The sequence below is a fragment of the Cygnus olor genome, chromosome 1 (assembly GCF_009769625.2).
Source record: "Cygnus olor isolate bCygOlo1 chromosome 1, bCygOlo1.pri.v2, whole genome shotgun sequence".
Taxonomy (NCBI): Eukaryota; Metazoa; Chordata; class Aves; order Anseriformes; family Anatidae; genus Cygnus; species Cygnus olor.
Genome location: NC_049169.1, coordinates 86,091,881 through 86,108,176, shown reverse-complemented (window position 1 = coordinate 86,108,176; position 16,296 = coordinate 86,091,881). Strand labels below are relative to the sequence as shown.

Genomic DNA, 16,296 nt, shown 5'->3' with positions numbered 1-16,296 from the left:
TGTGGTTTCCTTGAATTTCATCTTCCTATGGTGAATGGCTAGTGCTGTTGTGTTAATACAAAGCCAAAAAGAGAAATCAGTAATTTCTCAAAGCCTGGCATGCAAAGTGCCTGGTGTACTGGGCTGGACAGCTCGTGAGTTTTCTGTGGGTGTGATGGGGGAATGGAAGTGAGCTGGGTTCTCAGGTGCTTTCCCAAACCCCTGATAGCCAGTTTTCTACGTTTAAATACAGTTTACTTTGCAGCACTGGTAGAGCTGAGAGGAGGACAGATGTAGGGAAATGCAGGTCTAAGACAAGCTGCCTCCTAGGCTCTGGGATTCTGGGCTCTGGGGCAGAAACACTAGTGAGATCAGCCCCAGCCCTGGGCTAGAAGGTCATCTTCCCAGCTCCTCAGACAAGCTGTCTGTATGGTCTATGACCATGGTGCTCTTGGCTCCTTACAGGAACATATGATCAGCGGGTGGACCTCTCGCCAGGCAGCTGGGTTGGTGTGGCCCCACAGCTGTTCCTCTGACACCCTCCCTGTGTCCACCGAGACTTCCATGCGCATCACAGCTTTGTCCCCTCTCAGCGGCAGGACAGGCGTTCACCAGACCTAGACCTTCCCAGCTAAAGTCATCGAAATGTTTTGAATTTTTTTGTGGTTTACAAACACACTGTTTGTTTCCCTGGTGCTTGCAGAGTGCTGTGAGCAGTGCTCCTCCCTTTTGCTGGTCTGACTGCTCTCATGTGCCATGCAAGAAAGGGTGTCAGAGGGAAGGAGATGCTCACCCGAGCAAGGCCAGGATGGCGCTGCCTTGTGTCACACCGCTTGCCACCAGGGCTGCCCACCCCTGAGCACTGCATGCCTGCAGGGTCTCATCTCTCTAGGGGTGAGCTGCCAAACGTGCTTTGAAACAGGGGTGGTCCCAGTACCTCATGCTGTGTGAAGAAACCTTGCTGCTGCTCGAACTGGTTGTGTTTCTTGGCTTTGGCTCATGCCGTTCCCGTTTTTACACCAGTCCCATGGGCAGGGCAGGGGGCAGGACACAGCCCCAGATGGCAGGCTGACCTGTGCAGCCATCTGCTGTCATCGTGCTGTGTGACGGCTGAGGGCAGGGGGATGCCACCTCCGTGCTGGTACAACTGGCTGCTGTGCCGGGGTCCACAGCAAGTAGATGGAGCATCCCCCACCTCGGGCACAGAAACCTACCCCTACTGACAGTGGCCAAAGGGCAGGCGTCTCGTTGGTTTGTTTTTTAATATATTGCTTTGCTCTATTGCTTGCTTTAAAGTCTCTCCTTGCATGTTTCCTCTCTGGATGAATGTTAAAGGCTGGTCTCCACCACGAGCCCCACCAGCAGCAGGGCTCACAGGCAGACACCAGGCAGGCTCATGTTAGAGAGCTCCTGGTACGGCATCCCCACTGGAAAGTGGGAAATTATCCCATGTGCTGCAATGCACAAGTGGGTAATGACAAAATAAGGCTTTCAAGTGGTTCTCACGGAATTACAACATCTGTTCCGTCCTTCGTGCAGGCTGCGATATGGGGAAGACTGAGGAATGTCATGGGAGATGCTGACCCCAGCTGCGGTTTCCTGTGTGCTGGCAGAGCCACAGAAGCCACCACAAATGCTCCAGGAGGTCATCGTATGTGAGCGTTAGATCAGAGACAGCAGGACCTCTGCTTGCTCATCCCCTCCCCCTCCAGCGGAGTGACTGGAGCGGAGGGCAATGCCAGGGCAGGCTGAACTCCTGCTCTTGCCTTCCCCACAGGTGACCTCAGGACCAGAGCACCAGCCATCCCACTGGTCCCTGCTGACACCAAGACATAGGCAGCTGGCTTAGCTCTCCTCGGCTCCGGACGTACCTCTCCTAGCTCTGTCACTGCTCAGCGCCGAGATGCCGTTTGAGAATAACAAATACCCAAAATGCTTTGTCAGCATGAAAGCCCATCACGCCAGCATCGGCTGTGTTTGAAATACAGAAGCAGGGCTGTTTTTGCTGAGGAACTCCCCCAGAGACAAGCAGCTCCTGCATTATTAACAGCGGTGCTGATGAATCCCTGGTAATGAGACGCGCTCGCTCAACCAGCCAGCAAAGTGGCCGTGGCCCTGCCTCTCGCAGCCCACGTTGCAGTGCTATGTTTGAGAGCAAGAGATGACTGCTCTGGGGAGCAATTGGCAATGCTTTGCTGTAAGATTTGGCTACTTTCCATAAAATTTGCTAACGTCCTGCCAGGCTTGAGCTAGGTAGGCATGGAAATCCCGCTTTTGTTCTCTGATGGATGTGAAAAGGGAAATACGAGGCTGCTTTCCCAATGATACAGACTTGTGATTAAAGAAAAAGACCTGTTCCTTGGCTCGTGCTCTGCTCTGCTCCAGAGAGCAATGTGGGCTGTGCCCTCTAGTCTGCTTCGTAATGGCTCAACAGATTTTGCTGTTAGGAAAATCTTTGTCCAATTTCTTTAACTCAATTTCATCTCGCTCCATTTATCAATTCTCCTTTTGGTTTCTGGATGCAATTACTTTCCCACTGTGGCCATTATACCTCCTAGGATACTTGTAGAATAGGATCTTATGTACCCTCAGCTGACATTGGGCCAGGAAAGACATCTCAAACTCTTTCAGCTTTTGCTAAGTCAAACCTCCTCTGAGCTTTCCCAGCAGGATAATACTTTTCTGACAATATAGTGCAAGGGATTAGCAGCATATGTGGTTGCAGAAAGACTGGTCTTCCTCTAGTGCATAATATCATGCCTCTGTAGTGCGACACGTCATTGCTTGTTGTGCTAATGCATTTTCAAGCAGTGTAATTCCCCCAGCAGTTCTGCAGAGCTACTTTGTGCTGCAGACGCCCTGGTGCTTTGCAGATGTCACATATGATGTCAGACTTCTGATGTCATTGCTGCATGCAGAATGACTGTTAACCTCAGATATGTTCATGCTACAGATTTCCATCTGTTGTGGAGTTTCCCTGGTATGAACAGCATCGATCTCAAGTACTCCTCTGTGCAAGCAGAGGAAAAAGCAAATGTTGCAAGAGCTAAGAGGGCTGGTTAACATGATATAGGAATAGTTGGAGTAATTTTTTTTCTTTTAAAGTAGAACTTCTTGTGGATCTTGTGAGTAATCTGTGTAGTGAATGCATAGTCAGGGCAAAGAAGAGAGAGGGCACAAAAGCTCCCGATAAGGAACTTGCTCCTGAAAATGGCTGACAGTGAAAAGGCTGAAGTTACCTCTCCTGTACTTTCAATTTTTAGGTGTGTGACAAGCAATTCAGGAACAAGGGATTCCAAGATGCCTTTGGGCTCTGATTTTGGCAGTAGAGTTCTACAGATGTCCCTCCGAGCTCACATAAAACACCAAGAAACCCTGACAAGACATTGGAGCAGATCTTGGAGATGCCTACAGCACTGGGAATCAAACCCAGTGGCACTTAGGACTGAAACAGTGAGAGGCGAGAGGGTTTGCTTTGGTATCAAGGAAGGCAGAGCTGAATCTTCAGAAGGGGTCGCAGAAAAAGCAATGCACCAAGCGGGCCACAGCAAAAGTCTTATCTGCGTGTAAAGTGGTGCAGCCTCAGGTAAAACATTACTAGTGTAGGGCTTGAATAGATCAGAAGTGTAATAACTTAATGCAAAGACTGAGTCACTCTTGCTCAGACTGCAAGAACAGCACGAAGCTCTGCCTGCTCCCACCATACCAAGCACCTGCTGCCTGTGCATGTCCCCAGAGCCCCCATGCCAGGCAGAGACAGCATCCTTGCTGTGCTGGGGGCACAGGGACCGGTCTGTGATGCACTGAGAAGGAGCTGGGAGCTTTCTGAGCTAGCATGGGAAGGGTGGGAGAGCGCTCCCTCTCCAGCACAGACCACCTCTCCTCATTGCTTGCAGGCTTCATGCCTGCAGTGTCAGTCAAGGCTACAAGTTGAAAATCCTCTGCGGAACAGAAATATCCTTGCTAATTGGTGGCAGCAAGTTACGCTATCTAAATTTTGCAAAACCTGCTGCTTACGCATTAATTATCCTGAAAGAGGGATAGGTTAAAGCAGGATGAGACCTGCCACTGATCCCTCTAGCACCTCGCCAGATGCCTCCTCCAGCACCCTGGCTCTCTAATCGCTGTTCCCCTCGTGCTGTGGTCATCTTGCCAGTTTATTGTCCGTGTGACACGGCTTCCTGAAAAGCCCCACTAAACTCCTCCTAAAAGCAGAGTTTCACCGTGGGCACAGGGCAGGAGGAGATCTGCCATCTCTTCCCAGCTCAGCTGCTGACCACCTGGGGCACGGCCTTCCCCTCCAACATGCAGTTTTGTTCAACTGCACCTCCTGCAAAACTCCCCCAGAGCTGGGCCGCGGCCTGGTCCCTCCGTCGTCTCCCCTTGCGTTGGCCATGTCCCCGCCGCGGCCGAGGACGGCCAGCCCGCCAAAGCGAGCCTCGGAGTGACGGCGCCAGGCCCCTGTTTTCAATTAACGTTACTATTTCTGAAGGGAATATCTGCGGCACAGGGAGGTAACCCATGGCAACCATCTGCTAAACCGCAATTCACGCTGCCTGGGCTTATCGGGGAGGTGGGGCGCGGGCGAGATGGGGGCTGGGGGCGACGCGGGGGGGAACCTCCCAGATCTTGGCAAAACGGCCTCCTGTCCTTGTCCCCCTCCAGCACGGTGCTCTCTCTCCCCTCCGAGTCCCACACCACTGGATAATTTATGGGCGAGCAGCTCACCGTCATCGCTTTGTTTGCAGCTTGCCTCTAAATATAGCCCTGCTCCGGGGGATGCAGGCGAGCACCCGCCCCACTGTCTGCCCGCAGCTCCGGCTGGCCAGAGAGGGGTCTGTCCTGTGTGGAGAGGGGCTGGCGGGCAGAAGAGGCCACGAGGGGTTTCACATGCTAAAACGAAGTGCCCTCATCCTTAGCCCCTGCTGCAGATGCCCTTGGGCCGGGTGTCGCCGGCTGTGACTTTGGCCGGGGCTAACGCATCACACGTGGAGCCCAGCTTGGGCGCTGAAGTGCTGACGGGGCAGTATAATAAGTAGCGAGCAGAAATAAGAAGCTACTTATGTTTTAAACATAACATTAATTAATAAAGAAAAGGGTATGGTGTAGATACTAAAAGCCCTCATACACCGAGGAGAAAAATCTCTTTCCCTTATGATTTAGAAGCTGCCAGAGCGTGGTTCCCTGGCCCTGAATGACAGCATCCCTGTGTCGGATTTGGGGAGAAGACTGCTCTGCAGTCACGCAGAGACCAGCCCTGCCCCACTGCAGGAGGAGAGCTCTCAGAAAATAGATAGCGTAAGGATAAAAGGAAAAGGTCGTTTTCAGACCACACCACTCCATCACATCAACGTTAATTCATGTTAGTCTGTTACTTTGGATGTAACTGAATGCCATGAAAAATGACTGAGACTCCCTGGCCCAACCTGGCAGTGCACTTCAGCAAAGCTATCTAATAGGTTTATTATAGTTTATTGAGCAGCCGTTAGCAAGGAGTAGATCAGACCAACTGCCCAGATGCTAAATGGCCTTAGGAGTGATGGCATTTTTGGAAGAATTATTGTGGCAGGGTGGGTAACTCGGTGTCTAGGGCCCCATGCTACCTCCATCCCTGTCAGAAGAAATAATGGCCAAATTTCCTTCTGAGCCTCATGGCCCATTGGACTAATGCGTAGGGGCCAGTCTGTACGGCACGTAGAGTACCTTCAGCTCCCCCCGTGTGGACGATCCCTTGCAGTTACTTTTTATGAGCAAGGCATTCTCAGCACCAGAAGCCATGCTCCTGCCTCTCCTGCTGCACCCCAAAGGAAATTCGCTTCTCCCCATGTAGAAAGGAACGCTCCCAGGCACCAGCCCTTGCAGGGATATGCAAAGTTGTGTCCTGGCTGTCAGGAATGCCACAATTAGCACTAGTGGGGAGAGACTTGGAAAACATTTTGCTTTCCCTGAAGAATGACCTATGTTCCCTGCAACAGAAAAAGTGACTTGCAAATCTGTTTTGCAGAGCGACCACACTTTATTACTAGGCAGAGTTAATAGCAAGGTTATTTTACTATTAAAGAAAAAAAAAAAAAGAAAAAAAGTTAAGCATCAGATTGCAATGTTTGGAAACAAGGTTAAGGAGAGAGAAGACAGCAGAAGGCTCCATCAACATCTGCCTGCAAGCTTAACTCCATCCTGCCCACCAGATCCAGCTTTCATCTATTCAGCACACAAGCTGGGGGTGGATTCTAGCATACCCTCTCCCTGAGAGAGCGAGTTTTCAAGTACCTACCCCTCCTTTCCTTACAGTCCATTATTTATGTTCCTATCTTTTCAGGAGAGCTGTAGAGTGAAGGGTATCACTGGGGATTTCACAGGTACTCATTTATTTTATGCTAATTTAGGGGCTCTCCTTACAGAGTGGTGTTGCTTTCAGCCACCCGGCATTTGTGAGACTACTTGTGGAGTACTTTCAAGCTTACTTGAAAATAGACAGTTCTGATGAGAAAGGGGACTGTGCACTGCTGTTCTCCAGCCTTTGCTTCCATCCTTCTTCAAAGTCAGTCAGGTGAATGGCACTTAGAAGCTTCCATTGCATCATTTTCCACATTACTCAGTGTATGAGTTCTTCAGCATCCTACAGCCGTCTTTCTGTTGGATTCGCTATTCCTCAGCAGAATTACTTGCAATGTGCTCTCTTACCTGATTTCATGCATAATGACCCCATACTTTTTTCTTGTTACAGCCCCACCTCCCATTCCCCATAATTTATGCACTGCTTCTGACACCCACAACTCAAGTTACCCTACAGAGCTCCCACAGAGACTGCACAGGACATACTAATGATGACTCTGGCTGACTCAAACCCTGGCACAGGACCATCTCCCCCTCTTGTAAGGTTATAAGAAACAGAGATTTCCTTCACCTTCCAGTGAAGAGCTAGCCTTCAGTACCAGCCTGGAGTGAGCTTTAAACTCATGGTCCCCCTCTGCAGCTGCCTCCGCAGAAGCTCTCTCTAGCGTTGTCCCACCTTTCCCTCCCCTCTCAGGTCCCACTTGTCTCCCAGCCTTTTTACAATTCACAGCCCACACACCACAGCTCCCAGACACCCCACATTATATCTGATATATCAGATATAAAGGTGGCCCCTAACAATGTGCAATGCCACTGTGATGTTCAATAGGACCACATAACGTTCAGCTTCAATGGGAGAAAGACTCATGTTGATTCAGAGGGAGGAAATAATGTTGGCACAACACCAACCTGGATCATTCACCAGCTGAACACTTGTGCAATTGGGAGATTGCTCCCTATCTCTCCCAGTAGCAAGGATGCAGCGTGCATGTGCTATGCAGGAGGCTCCCCTTCTGCCTCAAAAAATTTCCACTTGAAATACTCCAAGATATGCACTAGGACAAACTCAGAGGATGGTAGCAGCATATACAGAGCTGTATAAAAATCCCAGGTAATGAACTGGCAGCACAAACTCAAATGAGATTTGTGCTCAGCGATGTTTCTAGGGAGTGCTTCTTCTGCTCTTTGCGGAACCAAGGGTGCCAGTGAGGGGTGCGACTGAAGTAGGAATCGTTGTTTGGTGGGCTCAGTCTTTGTGAGTTATTTTGGGGAAGTAAGAGAAGAAATCAAATATGACCATACTCTTTCCTTATATAATAATTAATGTCACTCGAGTGATCTGTTGATAGCACAGGGCCTGATGACTTCTGGTGCAACTCTGTGGTAACGATTAAATTCAAGGCCTTCCAGCCCTCATGTTTGCAGCAAATGGCCTCTTTTCCCTCATTCCAATCCTTTTTTTTTTTTTTTCTCTTGGTAAGCAGAGGAATCCCCTTTTCACCCTGTTTTAATTACAGGAGCCACGTGACCCTTCCTGGAGCAGCTGCCATACAACCGAAATACATACACCAGGCCAGCGCGCTCACAGAAAATATGTAAGTAGGTTACACGGGGGCGGGGGTTACACGGGGGTGGGGGAGACCATTAAACACAGCAGGACCCACTTAACTGAGTACCTGTTAGAGGAGCAGAAAGTGGTGGAGGATGAATGATGGGGCGGCTCTCCTCCCTCCAGCAAGCCCCAGTGAGACTCAAGGTGGGTGGAGAGGGAGGCTGGCAGAGGAGTTTGATGTGTGCTGAAGCTGGTGCTGCTAATGATTGCTTCCCAAATAAATAAATCAGAGAACTCAAATATGCCCCTGCAGCCATCGCTCTGGGCTGGTAACTGGAAGGCGCGTGCAGCTATTGTGTTCTCCGCTGCTGGTGGAAAGCCTTCGTTCTGCTCTGGGAAAGCATGGAGCAGCTCGGCCCTAGCCCCGTCCCTTCTGCCTGCAGAGGGATGCCAAGCCTGGATGGCTCCCCCAGCCCTCAAAATGGTGGGGGAGGACACCCGTCCACATGCTGCTCCTGCAGGAGTGTCCTCAGAGCAGGGGACAGCAGCAGCAAGGTAGGAACAACGTGTGGGTTTGGGATCTACTCTCCTTTGTGAAGGCTTTCAGGGAGCGCAGGCAGATTGAGTCTTTCCTCCCAAAATACATTTAAGTTCTAAGTTATTAAGGGTGGTGTTCTGACATGGCCCTAGATAAATTAAGGACTGCCTTATCTTTTGGAGAGAAGTCCCTCTAGCCATCTGGAGAGCACCTCTGGCATTTGATTAGCCAGGGAGTCATTTCTTGCCTCAACCAGGGGTAAAACTGCACTTGGTTACGTTACAGTATGAGGGCTTTTCACCAACCCCTGTATTTATATAATCTTTCTGCTGACAAATACACCCAAATCAAACATCTAAATAGGATTAAAGTAGGCAGTTTATTACCGGCTCTTGAGGAGGAGCAGGAATTATGGTAATCAGCCATAACAGTGAAGTTGGGGTGTATGACCCCTACAACTTATCCTTGAAAAATACTGTACAAATAGCTTCTGAATCAGTAAAGAGTGATTTCATATTCACTGAATAATAGAGAAAAGCGCAAACGAAAATAGCCAGATCTGAATATCAATGTATTTTGGGTTCTTTCTTGGTGAGAGGAAGATGAGCATAATCACAAGCGAAATAAGTGCCAGGCCATATTTAACCCTCTCAGCAGTCCATCAAGTAGAAACATAAATTGTTCAAGTTTTCCAAAAATAGAAAATCGTCTTGCCACAGTAAACAATGCCTGCTGTTCAGTTTGGGGTCCACCTCCCCTTTTGCAGGAGAAATATTCAGTGATGTTTCTTGCCCTTTGACGGGATTTAGCTGCAAATCCCAGTTAACCCTGTGCAAAAGCTGCCTACACTGCTCCTGATTTCCAGAAAGGAAAGTCGGATGATGCACACCCCACACCTGGGTTGCGTCTGAATGTGATGATCCTGTACAATTTTGTTCTGGGGAATGCAGTGCACAAGGGCATGGTAACAGGCATAATTTTTCCTCTCCAGGTGGCTAATTTAAATTAATCCTATGGAGTTAGTGACTAAAAACAGTCCTTACCTCCTGGTGGCTACCAGCAGCCTGTTTGGAAAGGGTTGATGAGTCCCAGTGGTGTTCTTGATGGGCAGTGTCTCCATCTTTTAAAATCATCCTTACAGGCAGGTGATTACTTCCCTTATTGGCACTTTCACCTATGGAAATGAGAACTGAACGGGCTGGTTGATCATTTTGCACAGTAATTTATGCTTGTAGTCCAATATAGCTCATATTGAGGATCTATTCCTCTTTTATAATTGGGGCAAATTCCATCTCTAGAAGCTCTTCTTCCAAGAGAGGATGAATTATCTAAGCCGTCACCTGTCTGGCACCATTCAGCTGCTATTTTTCTGACATGTTCATGTCAGTAGAAGGCTTTCCAACCTCACAGAGATACTGGGAGATTTCATTTATACAATACTGTGAGATTGTCTGATCAAAGGCATACAAGTGGAAATCATTACTGTTATTTTCAGGCATGTCTTTAATCATAGATTCTCCCTATTCATCGCAATCATTGCAATTGTAACTTGGAAGTAGGTTCCCTCACCACCTGGCCACTCGGTGCTCTTCTAATCTCTGACTCTTGCCTATACACTGAGATCCCTCCTGCATCCCACTTCCACCTCTCCGCAATGCAGACACGTTCACTAAAATTTGCTACAATAGCTTCACCTTACATGGATTTGTTTCTGTAAACCAACATGATATTGAACTTTCTGCATCCTGAATCTCTCCCGCTAGGAAATGAGAATAATACGTGGTGCTGTCCGTGCAGGGACCATTCACGATGCTTGACAACCTTGCTGAAATGACTGAATTACATTCCTATCAGCAAAAAATCTGAAATGAGTTACAGCTATTTATGAAAGGAAAGGGAGGAATTTGCACATCTTACTACAGAAAGGAATAAGCTTATTAATGCCCCGTCTTTTTGACAATTTACATCTATTTTGTCTAATCACGCACAGAATCCCAGTGCTGTGGAAGCCTCAGGCCAGAAAAATTGAGGTGTCCACTTTCTGTTTGTTTCTATGGGACTTGGGCACCTAACACTGTGATAGAGATGGTCTGTAGCATCTCCCCAAACCAACGCACATGAACTTTTTTCCTCCTGTCTTTTACTTGTAAAGACTTTGGGAAGTGTGGTGGGGGAGAGTGGTGGGAAGAAGGGTGGAACACCTCCAGAAAGGCCTATGTGATGGAGGACATCTAATCTACTCTGTAAGGTTTCTTCTGAGGGTCCTAGATCCACTAGGGCCAAGGAAGTTCATCTTCTGCACTCCTGGGTTGTGTTTCAGAGGCTGGGTCTTTCATTGCCAAAAGGTTAAAAGCTGGATGGGGTGGTTTTGCTCAGTAACTCAGGTCAATCCAGCTTGAAGATGGCAGTGGAAATCTGGTTTGGTTCTGACCATAGTGATCTGGGGTGCTGGAAACCATGAGAGTGCCAAAAAACTTTGGTATTAGAGACTGCCTCCAGTGATAGAAAACCTCATGCAGGCATTGACTCTGTTTCCATGTGTTCGTCCCTTTTCTTAAGCATCCTGTGTAGCAGCTGTTGCTACTTTTATAAAGGCTGAGGTGTTTCTCAAGTCCCATGCCAGGGAATAAATGTCTTGGAAGGACAGGAATGGGATGTGGAGCCTTCCCATCTTAAATCACAAATTCTAGTCTGGACCCAGGTCATCTGAAAGTTGTCATCACCTAGAATTTCAATCTGCTTATATTTGCCCTGCATGATTAAATATTCATGCCAGGATATTCTGCCATGCATGATGAGAATATGCAATGTAACCTCACTGGAAGGACTGTGCTGCAGATGTACCAATGTGCTGCCGCTTGCTGAAATGAATTCTGCTTTTGTCAGTTCTCTAGCTTTCCCTTGATGGACTTCAGTCTTGTCTCAGGTCATCCCATGTGATCATCCCATTCCAGAGACTGATTTTTTTTTTTTTTTTTTTACGTATACAAACACAGAAAACCATCCTCATCTTGCCCAATGAGGCCAAGGGCACAACAGACCATGGTAAATAGCCTCCTCACTCCTAGAGATGTGTGATCTATCTGAGCACCAAGAGACTGCTGGGCAGCAAGCCCTTTGCTACAGATCATAGTAGAGCAACAACTAGCTGATGGCTAATTTCCTTGGGGCTGGCATCCTGGTGCTTTGAACAGCCTGAACTTCACTTAAAAAAAAAATTATAGTGATTAAGTAAACACAGCTATAATGGAAATCTTTACTCTGCATATTACAAACCAAAATGGCCATGAAGGGAGCAATTATGAAATCTCAGGACTGTGGTGAGGGGAGGAATCATTTGAGCTGTGCTGTTGTTTGTTTTTGTTCATCATTTATTTCCCCTGGGAAACTTGACTCTGAAGCAGTCTCTGCTGCGTTGAAAGATTCTTTACGTTTTCGTTAACCCAGTTTTCCATTCAGTCTTGAGCAAGATGGGAGGAAAGATACGGGTTTTACAGGAAGTCACAAGGCATGATAGATTACCTTGGGGAAGGATTCCTAGATCCAGTTTCCAATTCCCATTATAAGCCCACAACACGAGTTGTGCATTGATCGCACTCTCTCTCTGTTAGTCTTCAGCGACATGACTGATTTTACAAAGATTTGAGAGAGTGGTGAAGATAATGCAGGAGTGGCAATGTTTAAGCTGCACTAATGGGAACTGTAATGATGGTTCAGAGACAGTGGACTTCTTCCCGTTCTGGAGATATATGATTGTTTCTAGTGGGTCTTTGGGACTTGCTCGATTCAGGCAAATGATAGTGTAAAGCAGCACCAGGCTTTCAGCTTCAGCTGATTTTTGCTGATGTTTGTTCAGGACCAGAGGGAAATTAGCTGGTAGACTGGCTCTTAGTAGAAAATTGACTGAGAAATGGAGAACACAGCAGAGAAACAGTTGGTGAATGATGGGATGAATGGTAATTCCCAGGTAGTCATAACAAAAAGATTGATGCGGTCCAAAAACCTAATATACTTCCTAAATGTATATAATAATGCAAGTTCAGGAGCTGCTTCGAGGGCAGGAGCCAACTTGGAGGCCTTTTCCTTGACTGAACAGGCTTAACCAAAGAAAGAGGATCTAGCATTTCCTTGTGAGCCCTGCTAAAGCTACAGAGCTTGGTGCTAGAACCAAGTGGTGTGCAGACGTGATAGCAAAGCAAAGCAACAGGCCAACAAGTCATGATTGTTCAAGACCTTCAGATGAGGACAAACATTTCTGTTAGAGGCTTAGTGTGCTCCATGAGTGGAGAGCAACCCAGAGAGACGTGAAAGAAGGGAACAGAAATGTTAGCAGTTCTTATTACATGGCTATGAATTAGGTAAGGAAGAAAACTGCCCTGTTAACCACCAAAATGTTCCCCCAGCTCCATGGTGAGCCGGGCCTAGAGAGATGCTGTGTGAAAGAGAGGGCAGATTTTCTCCTTCCCAGGTGGAACACAGTCAGTTCAGGTACAAGGTGTCAGAGCTGAGCTACTGGCTGCCAAGGTGGTCTGAAACAGTGTCAGAGCAGGCAGTGTATGGGGAAGAAGGGACCTAATTTGGAGGAAAAGGGACTGAGGGCTGAAGGAAGGGACTGAGTTTGGAGGGATAGGAATAACTATGGCAGGGATTTGACAGTGGGCTGTTGCTGTTGCTGGGGCAAACCAAACCAACACAGGGGACCCTCAGCACATCCACACAAAAGGAATTGTTATTTCTCCTATTCCAGGGTGATTATCAAACACATACCCGCAGGTTGGTCTGAAACCACCTTCCTTGTTCATCCTCACTTCTTCCAGAAGCCAATTAAGTCCTTCCTGAAGAGATACTCCATGAAACAGAGGCTTTTCTGAGACTCGTAATGGTTGTCACCCCAGCGCTAATCGTAATGAATCATGCTCGGGCTCCTGTTGTGCTCATATTTTCAAAGAGATGTTGGTTCTTGATCCGTTCATTAATATTAATTAGCAAGGAGTCACGTTTCATTTCCCACTTATGTGTCCAAGCTGCATCATCCTTGTGCACCCTGTACTAAAGGACCAGATGCCGTTTATGGCTGGCACAAAATAATTAGCTAATAGTTAAAGAATACGTATCTCAAGTTAGTTAAATATTTATGCCAGACTTTTTCCATTTTGGCTTCCAGCCCTCATCTGGGGGTTGCAATGCAATTTAGGGAGGATATGAAAAAGTTTTCACAGTTGTATGCAGCAAGCTTTAATTATACATTCTCCATATGGATGCAAATGTTTGATGTTATACAGATGTTGGCAATGAATTGACCACCAGGTATCAGGGTAGAAATAGCAGACTTCAGCAAGCATATCAAAATCTAATTCCCTTGTTGTCACTGGATGCTGCATAATGCATCAGTCACTCTTTTGCTTCTGATCCAGCCTCTTTTGCTCAGTCAGAGATCTCTGCTGCAAAATATTTTTAGGCAAATGAATAAAAAAAGTGGCCAGGGCTGGAGAGAGGGCATGTGTGGCTTGGATGTAACTTGAAGTCACATCCTGCATCTTCCCTGGAGCTGAGTTCTAGCAGTGGGAGAGGTGTCTGCCTTTGAGTCCTCAGATTTTGCCTGTAACAGCCACGCAGGGTGCCCTAGATCATTTGCTTCATCTCCTGGGAGCCCTCTCGTGCAGCCCTGCACTGTACCATGCAGGATGTGGGGCTGTGAGCCTCCAGCACCCTGTACCGTGAAGGTGCTACCAGGAGGAGCAAGGACATCCAGTGTTCCTCCGACCTGCACAGGAGCTGGGGCTCCCTGCGCTGTGCCAAGCAGAGGAGAGTATTTCCCCTCCTGATGCTCAGCATCACATGGAGATGTGCCTGTGTGCGCAGCTCCCGGCGCGCATCCTGCCCAAGGGGTGCAGAAGGAAGCTGGGGGTAGGGGCGGTGGAGGGCTGTCAGCTGGATTTCTGCTCGAGGGTACGCACAGAATGTCTGCTCTACTTAATACCTTACAGGTGAACAGTAATCCTTTAAGGGGTCCTGCTAAAGGCTGATTTTTGCTGACCTTCCACTCCTACCTGTGTCGAGAGAGTTTGCTTTCTCCTGCTCAGAAGCTCAGAACACCCAAATTATCCACAACATCTTGAGCAGATAATTACACTGAGCCAATCAGCGTTGATAACCTGGGTGCTTTCACCTTACTGTGCTCTTTGATAGTCCCTCATCCAGCCTCGATGGGGACACAGTTCTGCTGAGCCTTCATTTTCTGGAGCAGGTTTGGGCAGGGAAATGGTGGTGGTGGTGGAGAGAAGGGGTAGTGTTGGCTAATGCCTATGTTAGAAATAATACAAGGTGAAAAAGTGCTTGTGATCAGCTCTCACGGGAGTATCACACCCTCTAAGCAGGTAAGATGGGATGGCTGTCTTGTGAGCTGCATCTGGGGCATGGGAAGGAGCAGCGACCCACACCTTTTCCAGTTAACCTGCAAGCTCCTCCCTTTGAGCTTGCCCGGTTTCACAAGTAAGCAGGAATGGGCTTACTCACTTGGGAGATGAAAAAAACTTCTAAGAAATATGTGGGTGCTATAGTAGATAGTGTTATGCTTCACTAAACAGAGCCCTTCCCTTTGAGTCAGCCTGTGCTTTGGCGGTCCAGCCTTTACAGGCAGATTTTTTTTTTTTCTTTGGACTAAATTATGAAAACCGTGAAGGATTTCTCAAGGTTCCAGTTAAATTGCAGTTTTTGCCATTCCAATCTGCTGTTCTATCTCTGCAGGCAAAAACAACTGCATTTTCCCTGCCACCCCTTCTGTGCTGTGAAATAGCTGTCATGTTCTACCCCAGAGTTAGCTGCATTGTTGCGGGGGAAGAAATGTTTTTTCTGTCCATGCACGAAAGTGAATAGATAAATCTCTTGAGATGAAGAGGCAGTTATTTTGTCCTGTAGAGTGGGAAGTGGATGGAGGAAACAGAAGCCTACAGTGAGATACAGCTCAAGAATCAGTGCAAGATATTTATTCCTTGCAGAGGCAAAGGAGAGCAGTCCCACCGTTTTTCTTCTCCTAGGTCGGGAGCACAGGAGTGACACTGGAGTAACATGGTTCTTCCCTCCTGAGAGATGGCTGTAATGACAGAGGTTTTAACTTATTGTATTTAATAAGGAGGGGAGAGACAATAAAGCAACAAAATGAAACTTCTGCCCACAACATAGCAGGAAGGGGAAAGAGGTTAAAGTCCAAGTGACAAGTCTGAAAAGTGGAAATCGGGAGTGCACTGGTTACAAAGCACTTCTGCATGGGGCTGGCTCTAGACATGAAGGATGCTTTCTTTCTGTGGTTACCTATACTTACTCCTATTAAAGTTTGTTGTGGTTTTTTGTTTGATTTTTTTAAAGAGCTCTGCCCTCCACATTCCAATGCAGAACTGCTGGCACTAGGACGGAGGACACTGAAGTAATCGTGGGCTCAGGAGCTTAACACCCTGCATGGCTGAGTTCTTCAGGGCTTTGAATATGTCCAAGAAAGGGTTCTTGTGCACTCAGCAGGGTTAGCCACGCTGCCCATGGCACAGGGGTCCTGGTTCTCACCTTGCTGGAGGCCTGTGCAAGTTTCTGCTTTCTGTGATCCATGCTCAAGGGCAGAAGCATTGGTTTGCAGCCCCGGGATAATAATGAAAAGTTAGCAGGAGGGTTTCATGAGGGTTCGTGCTTTCCCTTCTCTTCCAGGGATTGTCTTCTCCTTTCTTTCTTAAGCTGGAAAGAAGAAAGCATGGAGGGCCAAAGAAAAGGAGGTGATTGAGCGGCTCTGTAGGAAAAGTTCCTCAGTAAAGGAAAAATCCTCTCTCGCAGTCTGGTGAGAATAACACGTGGTGCTCTAGTTACGGGGGGCACGGGTGAAGGGAGCTAGTGAGGATGCCAGAAA

General features: G+C 47.8%; 1 long non-coding RNA gene across 1 annotated transcript in view; it reads left to right on the top strand.

Moving 5' to 3' along the window:
• LOC121074690 overlaps positions 1 to 16,296 on the top strand; it is a 58,321-nt gene that overhangs the window by 38,477 nt on the left and 3,548 nt on the right. Inside the window, exon 8 of the long non-coding RNA XR_005822490.1 lies at positions 7,833 to 8,071. This is a non-coding gene — a long non-coding RNA (uncharacterized LOC121074690). The remainder of the gene's footprint in view (positions 1 to 7,832; positions 8,072 to 16,296) is intronic.